The sequence below is a fragment of the Parambassis ranga genome, chromosome 9 (assembly GCF_900634625.1).
Source record: "Parambassis ranga chromosome 9, fParRan2.1, whole genome shotgun sequence".
NCBI classification, from domain to species: Eukaryota; Metazoa; Chordata; class Actinopteri; family Ambassidae; genus Parambassis; species Parambassis ranga.
The window spans coordinates 23,924,096-23,940,520 of record NC_041030.1 but is presented as its reverse complement, the minus strand read 5'-3'; the positions used below and the strand labels follow the sequence as shown (position 1 = coordinate 23,940,520).

The 16,425-nt window shown below is 43.8% G+C and overlaps 2 long non-coding RNA genes across 5 annotated transcripts; both read right to left on the bottom strand.

Annotated features, from left to right (window-relative positions):
• Nucleotides 1-451: 451 nt before the first annotated feature.
• On the bottom strand, nucleotides 452-8,472 carry LOC114441910 (uncharacterized). The gene is made up of 8 exons (XR_003671293.1): nucleotides 8,428-8,472; nucleotides 8,303-8,341; nucleotides 8,185-8,219; nucleotides 7,981-8,103; nucleotides 7,737-7,890; nucleotides 5,357-5,456; nucleotides 2,231-2,308; nucleotides 452-512 (listed from the first exon to the last, which is right to left on the bottom strand). It is a non-coding gene; the product is annotated as an uncharacterized LOC114441910 (long non-coding RNA).
• A 194-nt stretch (nucleotides 8,473-8,666) lies between these two features.
• On the bottom strand, nucleotides 8,667-13,103 carry LOC114441911 (uncharacterized). Of its 4 annotated transcripts, none has more exons than XR_003671296.1 (6): nucleotides 12,816-13,103; nucleotides 12,418-12,745; nucleotides 12,292-12,351; nucleotides 11,807-11,920; nucleotides 8,783-8,827; nucleotides 8,667-8,703 (listed from the first exon to the last, which is right to left on the bottom strand). It is a non-coding gene; the product is annotated as an uncharacterized LOC114441911 (long non-coding RNA). The 4 variants fall into 4 exon arrangements; XR_003671297.1 differs by lacking the exon at nucleotides 8,667-8,703 and adding an exon at nucleotides 11,999-12,201 and having other exon boundaries at nucleotides 8,743-8,827; XR_003671295.1 differs by lacking the exon at nucleotides 8,667-8,703 and having other exon boundaries at nucleotides 8,743-8,827.
• Between the last annotated feature and the right edge of the window lie 3,322 nt (nucleotides 13,104-16,425).

The window sequence follows — 16,425 nt, the reverse complement described above, 5'->3', positions numbered from 1 at the left end:
ACAATTCAAATCATAATCTAATCAGTAGCAACATAAACTCTGATTGTCAACATATTTACGTCTATTCAAAATTCATCTGGCTCCATGCGTAATGAACACACAGTGACCCGACTCACTGCTTCCCTCTCCACACACACACACACAGACAACTGCACACTTCTTCAAAATCTTTATGACTCATCACATGAGCTTCTAAGACCTTTGGACATTTATTAAACAACTACCTAACCTCACAAACTATTTGTGAATGGGAAATATTTAGCAACACAACACACTGACACTGACAAACCATGACCTGAGGGTCAGCTGCTGTGTGTCCTGACACTGGCTGTCGAGCTTCTGTTATCATCACACACAGGGCCTGTGGCATAAACACAACAACGACACATTAACTGTGGGACTTCAGGACGACATTTCTACTCTGTTACACAACATACTCAAACCGCACATACCTGCGTCACTGCTGATTCACTCTACACTTCATTCAGCTGGATCATCTTCTGCTCCAGGACCTACACAAAAAACACATTCAGCTCATTTCCACTATTTTAATATTGCTATTTAAATACTGCTAACAGTGTCAGCTACCTCAAAGCACGTCTAACAGCAACAGTAACATTACAGCAGCTCAGCTATGCTAAAACATGTCCTGTGCTGAGGCCACGTCAGCCTCTACACACTATGTTAGTAGTGTGTAAGTTCATTACCCTTTCTTTTTTAATTTATTTAATTTGCACATAAGTAAAAAGTGTCAATGTTTTGGCAGCTTAATATTAAAACAGATTTGACTGAACGTCAATAATAAATTACTTCTACAGAACTCAATGTAATTGTCTATATCCAAAAACGTCAGGACCCGCCCACCCGCAGCAGAACAACGGCACCGTTCCTCACTGTCACCTACACCAGAGCAGCGCCATCTGTTGGGGTCTCTGTGGAGTGTCTGAGGGCTACATACAACACGCAGCACATGTAGCTATTTACCTGGCTGAAAGTCAGGATTCATCCAGTAATGTTACGTTTAAAAACAACAACAGATAGAGTGTCGGTCATAGCTGCACTTTGAAGGCAGAGTAATGTCAAAGTAGAGCTAACAGAACATTTACACCGACCGTGGAAGCAGAGATGTTTGAACTGCTGCAAGTTGACTCTAAAGTAACGTTAGCGTCGGTCAGTGTTCTGTCTCAAGTCACTCGTTTGAAATGTTAGCCTCTGTACAGCTAGCAAACGCTAGCAGCCCTGCCTCTCGTCCTGGTTCACATATCAGTTAAAAGTGACGCTGGGTTTGTAGTCACTGTCGTCCCTGCATGTTCGCAAAAGATGACAACATCATATATGTCAGCGTGTCTCTCCCTGTGCAGCGTGGCATCATAAAAATGCGTAAATATGTAAAGGCTACATATTTGTAAAGGTGTGTGTGTGTGTGTGTGGGAACATTGTTCTCTGTTGCCGATTATTTTTCTGTTTATGTCACAAAGACAAATGGAGACCAGTGTCCAAGAGGAAAATGCAGGTCTGTCTGTGGAGAGCATCGTCCTGAGCATGGATCTGTTGTATGTATATGGAAACTGTTACAGTAATAAACGCTGGAAACTATTACCTCTCTTTCCTCCTTTCTTAAAGTTAGAGCCATGCTAACTAATGTTTTGAAGTGGATCGCATAAATAATTTGTCAAAATTCACGAGAACACACGAATTAGCCTCATTTAAATCAGAAAATTTTAGTTTTTTATTTAAATGTTACTTATTTTAAATCAGTATGATGTGGTCAAAATGCTACTCTTTCAGTTTGGTTAAACTTAAATGTTTTGCTTTTCTTGTAGACTCTAAAATAGAAAATACTGATTTTTACCAACTTCAAATTCCAAGACGTTCACTAAACTAACAAAGTGGAAAATGTTGCCTTCATTTTTTTGCCTTGAAAATGAATAACGTTTTTTACAGTGTACTTACATTTATGTACTGACTCGTTTTGTTCTAACATTACTCACTGAATTTGACCTGGAAAAATATGGACTATATCTGCACACGAGCAAGTAGTACTGACCCGCTCAAAGGACAAAGTGGTTCAAAGTAAGACACTCATGTACAATCAATATCTCTAACTACTGAGCACTAACTGGCAAGACAACACACACACACCAGGACAAACCATCAAAAAACAAAACGACACATAAACTTTAAGACTTCTAATACTGTCCGACTACACAACATACAGAAAAAAACATACCTGCAGTCTTGCTTACATTTCCACCATTTCTGTTAGGCTGACACCACTGTGACGCTCCGTCATCTCCTTCTCCTTAGCCTACATAAAAAAACACATTCAGTTTAATTCTATTTCAGCACGTCTCACAATCTCAACTGTCTCAAAGCACTTCACACACCCAGAGCCACAACCCCTGACCAACAGCGACAAGAAACACCCCCTTACATACACACACACATTTTACGAACAAAATTAGACTACAGTGATCCCTCATAGACCATTATCAACCAATCGGGATGCAAGAACAGAACAGGACACACAACACAATGCACTTTTATAAAAACATGCAACGCTGCACAAACAAAAACCCACAAAACAGCAAAGCGCATGACCGCAGGCTGTGAAACACTGTTTTCAGCTGACTGTCATTCTGATCATCCACTCAACTCAAAACACCTGCACAGATGTTCCAAGATGTCTTTACATTGCTTCAACATTAGCAAGACTGCAGACATGACAACTCACCGATACCCTCCATCCGCAACGGTTCATAGCTAAGGAGCGCTGTGTCCAAGCTTATAAGCCTGAGCCAACATACAAAGTCAAGCTTGCCTTTCATTCAGGACTCAAGGTGCAAAAGTTTGGAGAAAAAAAGGACAGATTGAAGCCAGATTGTGACCTTCATGTTGACGTCCACTGAGTTGATGTGTTCTGTGAACCGTTCCGATTCACGGGTCTTGGCTTTGACCCAGATATCAACAGGAACTCTTCTCTCCACTTCTTCCATGTACAGATTAGCCACAATTGGAGACATAGGTGATCCCATTGTACTGGAAGCAAGTGCTGTTCAGGCAGAGGTCCGGCAGGTCACGGCTGTGGTCCGGCATGACGTTGGTTCGTTCCTTCAGTGTGCCGTCTTGTCTGAGACATCTTCCTACCATCTCTGTGGCTTCTGAGGTAGGGATGCAGCTCAACACACCTGTGTGTGACTCAACAGCAAGGTGACATCAAATGAGACCCGTGGTGTTTTCCCCTGAAGTCTAAGCTGACGATACTGCAAGCCCAATATGACACATCCAGACTCACCAGGCATACATTACACATTCCAATGGCAGCTTCGACAGAAACCCACAAATCTGAAATATAAGCAGGTTATGTACTGGCACAGCTTGATGCAGCTGTTCACCATGTCTGTCCAGATAAGAAGGACCTCTGTGAGCACCTGAAGCACACCAAAGGAGTAGCATCGCCTCCTGAGAGAACTCCTGGAACATGTTGAGGAAAATGCCAATGACCTGCTACTTGAGCAACAATGCACGATGAGCACAAGACAAAAATGGTTGCCTTTTTGATGGACATTACGTCACATCTTAATGAGCTTCATTTAAAGCTGCAGTCGGTGTTCGCTCTTTCAAAAGGAAGCTGGGCCTTTTCAGAGAAAATCTTCAGGGAGAATGTGAGTACTTCCCAAAACTACAAGCTGATTGGAAACTTCCCAAAAAAGTTCAACACTTTCTGCATCTGGCAGCTGCTCCTCCTCCTAATCCAGAATCCTTTCCTCATCGGACAAGTCCACATCGGACAAGTCCAAGAATTTTCACCAGAGCTGGCTCAGATGTTCAAGTGGACACATGAACGGACACCTGCACCTTCAACTCATTAATCTGCAAGGAAATACTGCATTAAGAGAGCAACTGACCCTGCTTCTGGCTACAGTCTGTTCCCTGGTGCCACCAGTACACCAAAGAAGCCCCAATACTACTCAGACTTAAGTTAACTTTAGGAATTTTGGATTAGGATTGGCCTATAATTGCTACATGCCTCTGTACAGACAAGCATACACACTCCAAACAAACAACATTCGTAAAATTATCAATGCTACTTTCATGCAAAACACGTGCAGTGTCCAACTTATCTGATGTACTTCTACCACATAGAGAAGATTGAAGCAAGGCGTCTGGACTTGTAGAGTTTTCTAGAAGACGTTTCGCTGCTCATCCAAGCAGCTTCATCAGTTCTAACTGTTTGGTGGGGAAACATGGTTTATATGTGGTTACAGACCTCAGTGGGTGGGTCTGGGTAAAACTTAAAAAACTTACAAACAATAGCACTAAATGTTTCCATACTTACCTGTGATGTTCTGGCTGACTGGGCCAGGTGTGTCTAACGACTGGCTAACGACTATGAAACTGCCGGAGGGGGACTGGTTGACAGCCCTTTGTTCTTACTGTGAGTCTGTGCAAACTTCCTGGGAATGGATGGAATCACTGCATTGTATGTGGTAGAAAGATGATGTCTGAGGCCACCACCTCTGTTAAGGGAAGGTTTTTCCAGCTTAACATAGATGCTTCCTGACTCCTCTTTCATACCACCTTTCCTCCCTGTCTAAAATGTGGACATTGTTGTCCTCAAAGGAGTGTCCTTTGTCTTTGAGGTGGAGGTGAACAGCTGAGTCTTGTCCTGAAGAGGTGGCTCTCCTGTGCTGAGCCATTCTTCTGTGGAGTGGTTGTTGTAAGTTTTTTAAAGTTTTACCCAGACCCACCCACTGAGGTCTGTAACCACATATAAACCATGTTTCCCACCAAACAGTCAGAACTGATGAAGCTGCTTGGATGAGCAGCGAAACGTCTTCTAGAAAACTCTACAAGTTCAGACGCCTTGCTTCAATCTTCTCTACGTATGATGACCTGGATGACTGAGAATCTTCATCAACATACTTCTACCACATGACGGCATTCCTGCGAGGCTACAGTGGCAAACTGAGTACATACAAACTAGCCTACAACACCCTTACACCGAGAAGAACTAATTCATCTGGCAAAGTAAAGCACAACAATATGTCTTGCACAAGATACAACTCTGAAAACTTTCCTTTCACATCACCCAAAAACACTCCATCTTCTACACTGCAAAGCATGCTAGCATGCCGGTTCAGCCTACAGCGCTCGATGACCAAGAGACCAAGAGAGTGTGAAGGTTCCTTCATATTAAAAGGGACTTTCTATCTGGGGGTGAGGCTCTGGGTTTCTTTAAAACAATTTCACACAACTTTTCATGCACAACATGCTACACAAATAACATTCTACATGATTACATCGATGCCACTAATGACATTACCTCAATAAAACCAATAATAGCTTCAACAACCTTTACCAGAACCCCTCCTGCTGACGGGAAGCCAGGACAACTCTAGCCGTCTCACAGGTCCAGACTGCAGTTCTGCATTGACATCCGACGACACGCAGGCCTGCGGACACAGTAAAACAAAATCAGCTTCAGCGTCGTACCTCTTTGGAATAACATCTTTCAAAGGATTCACCAAGTGTTCAAGTGTTTGGCCTTCTATGGCAGGCAATACGTCATGTAATTAACTGATGAATACGCAATTCATTTCAAACATTTACCATTTTGGAGACGTCAGCGTGGCTGGACTGCACCCAGTGACATGACTGTTATGACGAGCAATGGCATAGATTTTTTCAAATACAGATTGTATATAATGACTGTAACTTCATGGCATGATTCACACACTCAAACTGTGTGTACAACCTTTAATGACACATCTTGCTTGTACTTTTTAAAGCCACCTTATCACAACAATATCACTCACTCAACTATAAACAAACACACAACATTGTGTGGGACAATTAATTGACTACAATAGCAAGGCTTTGACATTAAGGGGAAACCAGGGCACTGTTTGGCAGGACACAACCGCCCACTCCAGATCCTCCAGTCCCTGTGTAAAACACACAAAAGTATAACACATGCAATCGTTTAAACATCAAATCTGTCTTTATCAAAGCACATTCCGATGTTCCAAACTCACAAATATGAGCAAACTACAAAAACTTCCATCAATCACTTTTATTCAGTCATTTCACAACATGGCATTGATAAAAATAAACAAAAGGTCACAGACTGGAACACAGCGAGGCCGGCGAGTGACGTCACCGGACCATCTGGAAGACAAGAGACAAACTGTCAGTGTCAGGAATCACCACCTCAACATACACAGCATTTAAAAATACACTTCGCTTGCAAGCTCCACTTACCATTCCTTCTAACAGCGTGCCCCAATTAACGATCACATCACGCTCATTTCTGCAAAGGCAAATTCTGGACACGGCTGTATTGACTGAAACGGATCCATTACAAAAAGCATGTTTGGGTTTGTGGTGACACAAGTCTGGCCAAAACTGTCCATGTCAAGACCACCCCTCTGGTACGGAAGAACATTATTAAACAAGGTTAACATGATAATGACAATCGGGATTAAATGGTTAGGGGGTTAGCAAAGCAGGAATACACATTTATTGACAAAAAACAAGCAGGTCAACTTTTGTCCCCCAGCTCAGATTCTGGTCTTTGCTCCACCCCCCACCACCCCAGTGTTAGGTGGAGTTGGGGTGGCAGTGGGTACCTGACAGATAAACAGAAACAAAGAGAAAAAGCACAGGTTTCTGGAATGACATGACCATGCGATGCAATGACGCCACAAAACGCAAGGGGTGGGACCAGAAAAGGATGTTTGTCCTTTTCAAGCAGTGAGCTCCCCCACCCTCACCTGTCCAGGTGAAAGGCAGCACAAAACCTTTGTTGACAACCCAGCAGCAATTTTCCACACCATGACACACATTACATTCATTTCCCACATTTCCCACCCCATCATTGGTATAAAGGGACCGTTCTGAAAGTGCTGAGATTCCAAAACCCAGCACCCCAGCACATTTGAATATCATGTTGGTCACAGAACCCGTACTTGCATTTCCACAATTCCCTTGTGCAACTACTTGATTGAAACATTGCTGTGACACCTTCATTGTTGTTTTGAAATTATTTCCCTGTTGTCCACAGCTTTGATTCAGGTTTGGATGCGTTTGCTGATAGCATTGCTCGTTTGTAGTTACAACTGCGTTTTCCATCCTTGCTCTTTACTTTAGCAGTCATGTGCTGCTCTGTTCCAACACCGTGTTTGAGTATGTTTGTATTTCATTTGTCCACAATGTCTCCTTGCTGTCACCGTTTCCACACAATGGTTACATTGAGAAATCCTTGGTGCCTGTTGTGCGACACATTTGGCATTCCTTGCTCCTTTTTTGGTTGTTTTTTGGTTGGTTGGTTGCTCTCAGTCCCAGTCAAGTCACCGAAAAACCACACCTCAACCACCACAAAACTAATCAACTAATCCACAAGCTCAACTCCAACTAACAACATGCCGGCATTCTACGATCTAAGCTACAATATCCACAACCTTGACCCTACATTGCACAACACAATACCACCCACACCCTCAGTCAGTCAAACAGTCAGGGCACGTTGGTGCACGCCGAATCCATCCAGAGCCAAATTCCTGGTGAGATTTCCAACACAGAGAGTCATTAACAATCCTGTCCATTGGGGTTCTGGAGACAGGGCAAAACACTGTTTGAGTGTTCGGCCAAACCTAAAACGAGTCCTTTGACAAAAAAAAAAAACATACCAGAAAACCATTAAACACCTACAGTTTCAAAAGGTTTTACAGTACCTCCACATCTGCAATAGACTGTTGGTGTGGTCTGAGAGATTAAGATAGTAACCTTCCTTTGGTTAATTGCCATTGGTGACAATCTGTGACGCGGAGTTCATCGCACCTGGTTGAACTGCAGAGGCCACCGAGTCCTTCAGCATTTCTTCGAGGCCTACGGGGGATAAAACGGTCACAAAGCAAATATTGTAAGTAAATTACTCAGGTAGGATGCGTTACCATGACTTGCAGACTGAATACTTACACATCCAGGCTTCTAAAGTCACACAGCAGCACCCATCTTCACTGATAGGATGTACTACGATGAGTTGCAGACACATCACCTCACCGGCAGAAATCCACCCATCAGTGTGATGAATCAGTGGTCCTGTGAAGACAAAAGTGGTAAGGAATAATGTTCACTGAAAGAACGTGTTAACATAACTTCCAAACACACTACCTTACTCACAGAAATCCAGCCTTCGAGGCGACAAATCAGTGGTCCTGCGAAGCCAAAAAAAAAAAAAAAAGCAGCATGGTAAGTGTCTTCACTGCCAGGATGTGTGAACAGGTTGTAGACATATTACCTCACTTGCAGAAGTCCAGGTGTCCACTCAGCGGTTCTGCTAAACAACAAAAATCAGCGTGGTAAGCAAGCGTCTTCACTGGAAGGATGTGTTAACATGAGTTGCAAATATACTACCATACTCACAGGAATTCCACCTCTCAGATGACGAATCAGTGGTCCTGTGCAGCTAAAACCATAATAAAACACAGTGGTAAGCAAGCATCTTCACAGAAAGCATGTGTTATGATGACTTGCAAACACACTACCTTGCTTGCAGAAATCCAGCCTTCCAGGTGACGAATCTCTGCTCCTGCAAAGCAAAAAAACACAGCAGCATTGTAAGTGTCTTCACTGGCAGGATTTATTCAGTTGCAGACATATTACCTCACTTGCAGACATCCAGGTGTCCACTCAGTAGGTCTGTGGAACAATAAAGTCAGAGTGGTAAGCAAGCGTCTTCACTGGAAGCATGTGTAGAGAACAGTTGCAGACACATTACCTTCCTCGCAGAAATCCGGCCTTCCAGGTGACAACATCAGCGGTTCTGTGAAGATGAAAACAGCCATGAACGTACTCATATTTCCTCCAACAACCCACTGTTCTGTTAAAGCCCTCCAGTGCTCAGACAGGAACCTCCAAAGCCCATGATAAAAAGCACCCATGGTGGCTGTGCTACCTGCTGCCTACATCAAAGTGAAAAGTGACCCTACACTTTCGGCTACCAGCTCGTCCTAAGTTTGAATTACACTTTCTTTACGAGCTCTACAGCCACACCTTTTTTAGGAAGCATAGTTTGTTCTAAGAATTTACTTTTGTACGCTACAACTACTTGACATATTTACAGTTAAAGGGAACACTGACACTTCACCTCTCCTCTGACACATTCTATTTCATTTTCTGCCTGGTTTAGACACCGACACTTTAATTTGTCTCACTTATATCAACTACTCTTATTGTTGATGATGAAGATTCTCCAAATTGACCTAAATGACTTTTTTTGTTACGCTCTGTTAAAACACTAATGACGCACATGCTACTTAATGAACCTCGTTTTGCCACCATTAAAGGTGATATACGCAACATATAAACTTCACTTTTAGGACGCCAGGTTTGGGCCATTAATTCCAGCCTCTACACTACCGCTTTGACTAGTTTGCCTGGTATCCTGTCCTATTTATTACTACACTAAACAACTACTCTGGGCATTTTACACCAAACTCCCCAAGACCGACAACTAGCCCATCGTCAACAACCCACCTACAACCATCACAACAAACCAAATGCCCAGCACCAAGAGCTCCTACAACCACTAGCTACCAGCTAACATAACATCTGAATCCCTAATGTTACTTATAATAACTACTAACTCTCTCCTACCCTACTTAGCCATTAAAGTTATATACATTATAAATTTGATCTACTAGTAAATAAGGTCTAGGCCATGTTCTCCTGACGTCCTTTTCTTACTATGCTGCTAGCACGTGGTAACGAAGCCCAGACTTTAAACGGCTACTTAATTACTTCACATTTTATTGGATTTTTGGCTAGATAACGACAAGTGTTTAGCAAAACTACAGCTAAATTATCTGAGTCCTACGATCCTCTATTATTACTTGTGTTTGATTATTCTGCCCTACATTGTCCTATTTTATATGCTTCCCATCACAACACCTAATAGTTTTATTTAACTCCTTCCTCTCCTACATTGTCCTAGTTTATATGCTTCCTGTCACAACGCCTAATGGTTTAATTTAACTCCTACCTCTCCTACACTATCATTCGTTTGCTTATTCAGGGCTCTAGACTAACTTTTTGCACTGGTTGCACCGGTGCGCCTAACCTTTTTTTCTTGGGTGCACCGGCACAAAAGTTAGGTGCACCGCATCACACATCACACAGCAGTTTGTTTTTTAAATGCTGTCCATATATTTTATCGATCAGGCCTTAACTTGACACCTGTCTTAATGCAGAAGTTCTTTTCATCTTCTCTCATCATCTGCAGCTACATCTACTGTTTACCTGACGGCCTCGCAGGGCTGTAGCCAAAGTTTTAGAAATACTGAGGTCCAAAAATAGATCTCTAGGAAATATGGGCTTAATAATCACATATCATCCTAAACTGACTTTGGACCCTGTTTAATGAACACAGGTAAATAAAAATAAATAAATACATGTACCGATAGTACTCATTCAAATTATGGACAAACAAGTCTGCCTGTCAGAAATCCATGATGAAGATTCAAAGTTACAGCACTCTTCATTTCCCTGTTTGCTTTCTCTCTGTATTTTCTGGCTGTCACTCCTCACTTATCTATCTGGCTATGGGAATTAAAAATTATTTAAATTATATACACCTTTATTTATTTAATAGCTGTGATTGAGATTCACGTTTCTAATGCAGCTACAGTACTTCTTCTCTCATCTTTCTCACCTCTCTTCCTCTCTGCCTCTGTCTCCTCTCTTTCTAAAGCTGAGCTCCAGCTGACAGACTTTTCATTCTGTCTGTTACAGTTTAGCTGTATGCAGACATCATACTGACAGACAATGCTCCACTATAGCAGGATAATAACAATACTTTTTAAATGGGCGTTCGCCATCTCCTCAGAAATGGACTTCAAGTTTCCACAACAATTGCTGATTGATTGGAACATTGCTGTGACGCTGCTCGTCGTCATGTTGACGTGGCACACACTGAGTGTATGATCCAGAAGGTTTGTCCAGGTTCTGACACAGTTGATGAAAGCATTGATCATTTCTTCTTGTTGTCTTCAACTCTTCAGAGATCCTCACAATGCTTCTTCCATTCAAAGGAGTCATGAGCTGTTCCATTCACTGCAAAGTTGATTCATTTCTTTTCTTATTTTCTGTCCACGTCGTGTCCTTTGCTGTCAACATTTTTATGTCATTGCTTCAAAACTGGTCAAGGCACCCCTTTGGGTGTTGCCTATTCATAGTCAACAAAAAAAATCTTCATCAATCAAACCCAATCCACATAACCACCAATACCACAGCAGCACATGGTAAGACACAACAAACCCACAACACAGAACCACCACAACAACAACAACAACACTAACCAGATGCCGGCATCCACACACCTCCTAAACAACAACCACAACCTCCTACACACCTGTCGTCACTAAACACTAATTTAATCTTACTTAATCCTACCTTAACGCTCTACTACTAATTTTATATTATAAATATAAATCTATATATTATAGTTATTATTGTTAGCGACCCTGACTAGCCGCTCTATTTAAACATCTATTTTATTATTAAGCCTATTTTAGTTATCTACTGACATAATCCTAACATTTAGGTTAACCTAATTTCTTTGTCGCACCTTTCCACTACGAACACTACATTTATTTAATTTATTAATGCAACAACTATGTTAATTTATTTAATTATACTATGAATAATATAATTTTTATCACTACACTAGTGGTAGCCTGCGTGAGGGGAGAAAATCTGAGGTGAAAAACCCATGCCATACAGAAATAACAAGAAAACCGATAACCTGACACAGCGGGACATGAAGACGTCTCCTCAGACCACAGGCGGGGCCTGGCTGGTGGATGACCAGGTGCAGGCAGAGGCACTGGAGGCGCTGGTGCTGTGATGTGGTCGTCAGCTGAGGAGGACAAGATGGACCATGTTTAACAACAAATATAACACATGATCTGCAAAGCAGAGTTAAAACACTGCAGACATGAGGGCAACACGAGTAAAACCAAACGCTGATGGTGCAGATGTAGCTGTAGGCCTCGGAAGTACTCGCAGTTGAGGACCAGGCCAACACGCCCGACGTTGCCACTGTTCCTCCTCGCAAGATCCGACTTTTGTCTGAGCACTAATCATCTGCCAAAGAACATGCTTTATCTGCCAGGCAGGCCATGCTGCAGTCAGGGACCTCTTCACAGGACAGCAGATGAAAAACAGCAGAGTCTTCAGGTTGGTGTGTCCTACCATCAGCAGTGAAGCAGCCAGGAAACATCCACTCACCTTGTCGAGTTCAATCCACTGCAACGTCTCCCAGAAAGCACCAAGGAAGGCCTTCAAGGCCTGAAGAGGGAAAATCAGACGTGATGACACAATTTACAACTAAATTCAACTTTAAAAAAAACACACTTCATGACTTCATTGTAAATTCAGTGCTCGTCCTCAGAAAGCCTGGATCCTCTGCAGTCTGTGCGTTGCTCCTGAGCGCCATGTGCTCTGATTATCACTGCTTTCAGCTGTGTCTCTGGAAATGGCGCATTTCTCCTGTTCAACACTAGATGGAGACAAACTTTGTTAGTTTGGAAGCATTGACTTCACACTTATATTTATGAGGCGTTTAAATTTAACACTTATTGTTGAACACAGACAATAATGCTTCCCTTTGATCTCAGCGACTCTGTAATGAAGTCCAGATGATCTGCAGCCATTCACAGGGTGGAAGCACTTGCTCTGGCTTCTAAAGACAAAACAACATTCATCAACTTTTGTCTTCATCTTCACTGTAAACTCAAACAAGCCAACAGCACCTGCTGCAGCTCCTCGCTGTGCGCCATGTGCCCGCCAGCAGCAGGCCGCTGCCTCTGCTTCCAGGCCTTTCTGTGAATCTAGGCCTTCTCTCTTCTCCTTCAGTCAAACCAGGGCCCTTTCTCTAATCTTTCGGTGGATGTTACACCAGAGCTGGTGGTGACGTGCAGTGATACTGGCTAGCTGCCGTTACACCACCAGTACATTAGACCAAGCAGCTGAACTTCCACACCTGCTTCAGGTTGTCTCCAAAATGGCGCTGACATGCAGCCAACTTATCACTTCCTGAACTTCTTCTTCTTCTGTTCAACAGCGAGTGACAACCAACATTTCAGGTGCATTACCGCCACCTACTGTCCTTCTCACCGTTCCTTTAAACATGAAAACCTGAACCTGAACCTGAACCTTTTTATATTTTTTATTTATTTGTTTAGTCAAATGTCCACAGGATGTTGTTTTTGTTTGGCTTCATCAATCACACTATTCATTTTTATACATATAAACAATATATAAATACAGAGCTGTGGTCATTCCCCATGCTGACCAGTAGGAGCCGACAGTTTCTTAGGACTGAGAACAAGAGCAGACATGAACATTATTTACGTAGTCTTTAGGTTTGAACTGTTTGATTATATTAGCGGATCAGGTAGTCCTGCAAATAGCAGCAGTGTCCGTGTATGACGTAGCTCTGTTCACACACAGCAGCTGTTTGTGGACTTGTATTCCAGCTAGCCGGCTAGTCGCTACTTACTGCACCCAGGAATCCAGGATAGGTTCAGACAGTGCTTCTATCAGAACCAGAATCAGAATCAGAACTCCTTTATTTATCCCCGACAGGAAATTCATTCTGTTACAAATAGAAATCAAAGATAAATAGAAATATATAACAAATATCTAAATACCTAGACAGCATTTAAATCCTGAGTTGTATCTAAAGAAGAAGACACATATTTACTCTGTATAAACCTTTACACAGTGAAGAGCAGGACATGAATGTTCCAGTATGAATGTACAGTGTCTGAGTGACTGTTACAGTTCAGAGTTCAGCGGTTTGACTGACGGGCAGGAATGACTTCCTGTGTCTCTCAGTGGTGCATCGTGGGAGTCGGAGTCTGTTGCTGAACGAGCTCCTACAGTACAGTCTTATGATTTGTCTGTGGTTGCGTTACGGTGCCACTACAGCAATCCCATATTGTTAGTAATAATGATGGGCCAGGACGCCCCCCTTCTTCTCTCCGCCGGCCCTTCTGGACTTCGGATCTTCTGCCTTCGCTCTTCAAGGGCACAAAGCACTTCCTTAACCAACAGAGCCACTCACTCAGGCGTCTGGACCTCCCCTCAGTGAACCTTTCACTAGAAAAGAAAGAACACAGGCAGCCACAGGACCTGAACCCAGTCCCACTACACCACTCACCTAACCCTCTGAACCTTTCGTTCAGTTTAAGACACACTCAGCTGCACATTTACATGGGAACACTTTCTTTCAAACTTTCAAACAAATGTCCGTGCTCCTCCAACTGCTGAAGGAACATTACATAATCTGACTAAGCAAATGTGAATAAACCCGGTTTAGTCCCTTCTTTTCTGAGAGGGGTTGGACTCTCTTCTGTTCTGGAGTTGCCCTCGGTGGGAGGCGGCGGGCTGGTGTGGGCTTCTAGCCCCACGGCTTAGCTGCCATGTGTTGGAGTTTTCCCCAGTATGTGAGAGGGTCCCTGCGCCTTCGGGTCGGGGAGAGGTCTCTGACTGTGGACTGTCCCGGGGGGCAGAGCGGGCGACATAGAGGGTGATGAGGCGAGAGATCAGCATGAATACAGTAGGATTATAATTCACTTCGGTGTCAATGACGCCCGACTTCACCAGTCAGAGGTCACTAAGGTTAATATTGAGTCGGTGTGTAATTTGGCTAAAACCATGTGGGACTCCGTAGCGTTCTCTGGTCCCCTCCCGAATCTGACCAGTGATGACATGTTTAGCTGCATGTCCTCGCTCCGTCGCTGGCTGTCATGGTGGTGTCCAGAACACAACGTGGCCTTTATAGATAACTGGGAAACTTTCTGGGGGAAACCTGGCCTTATTAGGAGAGACGGCATCCATCCCACCCAGGGTGGTGCAGGTCTGATTTTTAGCAACATAGCCAAGTTTATTAGACCAACCTGACAACCCAGGGTCGAGGCCAGGAGGCAGAGTCCTACACACCTGTCTGCTGCTTCTGGAGGACTGCCGCCCTCAGTTAGGGTTTCAGCTCGTGCTTCTCTTCTTGTTTTCTGTCTGAAGGCCTCGGTTTGGACAAAAACAGACGTTGTTTAGAGGGTCCATCCATCCATCTTCTGTTAACCCGCTTGTCCTGCAGTGCAGGGTCACGGGGGGCTGGGTCCTTCCAGCTAGCTTTGGGTGAGAGGCGGGGTCCACCCTGTGAGGACACGACACCCTGGATGGGAAACATTGGAAATGCATTAGGAGGGGACAGAGAGAGCTGCAGTTAGGGGCAGTTGATAAACATTCAGGTTGTCGTGGATACAGGCAGGCAGGCAGGGCTGTTACCATGGTGACAGGCTGACACAAGAAGCATTCAAAGCAGCCATATTTGTAGTCTTTAAGTTAAGTCAAGTCAAGTCAGCTTTATTGTCAACTCTGCTATATGTGCTGAACATACAGAGAATCGAAATTGCGTTACTCTTCACTCCGCAACATATAACATGTAACTAAAAACTAAAGATAAATATAAAGTGTAAAAAAATGTACCTACAATGAGGCACACACAAAATACAAGGCACATAATGAAGGCACAATGCAGTAAGAGTGCAAAAGATGTATAGTGCAAGTCAGTGCAGTTGGCATAATATAAACAGGAATGGTTTAACTTATAACAGCTTATTGAGACTGGTATGAGAGTGCAAAAGATGCAATGGTGCAAGTCAGTGCAGTTGGCATAATGTAACAGTCCAGGAATAGTTTAAGTTATAGCAGCTTATATGAGACTGGTGTGACATGACAGGGTAAAAGTGACTGGTGCACAGAGTTCCTTTGGTAAAGTGGCTGGTACAAAGAGTTCCTATCTTGGGTGGTGGTAGGGGTGAGGGGATGGTGGTAGGGGTAGGGGGTGGGGGGTGGTGTCAGGGAAGGGGGAGAAAGTGGGGCACAGCAGGGAGAGAGTTCAGCTTCCTGACAGCCTGGTGGATGAAGCTGTCCCTCAGTCTGCTGGTCCTGGCCCGGAGGCTTCAGTCTCTTTCCTGATGGCAGCAGACTGAAGAAGCGGTGTGAAGGGTGGGTGGGGTCTCCTGTGATGCGGAGGGCCTTTCGGGTGAGACGGCTGTCGTAGAGGTCTTGGAGGGAGGGGAGAGGGACGCCGGTGATCCTCTCAGCTGCTCTCACTATGCGATGAAGCGTCTTCCTGCAGGTGGCGGTGCAGGCTCCGTACCACACAGTGATGCAGCTGGACAGGATGCTCTCAACAGCCCCTCTGTAGAAGGTGCACAGGATGGAGGGAGGGGCTCTGGCTCTTTTGAGCTTGCGGAGGAAGTAGAGGCGCTGCTGTGCCTTCTTGGTCAGGGATGCAGTGTTGTTAGTCCAGGAGAGGTCCTCAGTGATGTGCACACCCAGGAACTTGGTGCT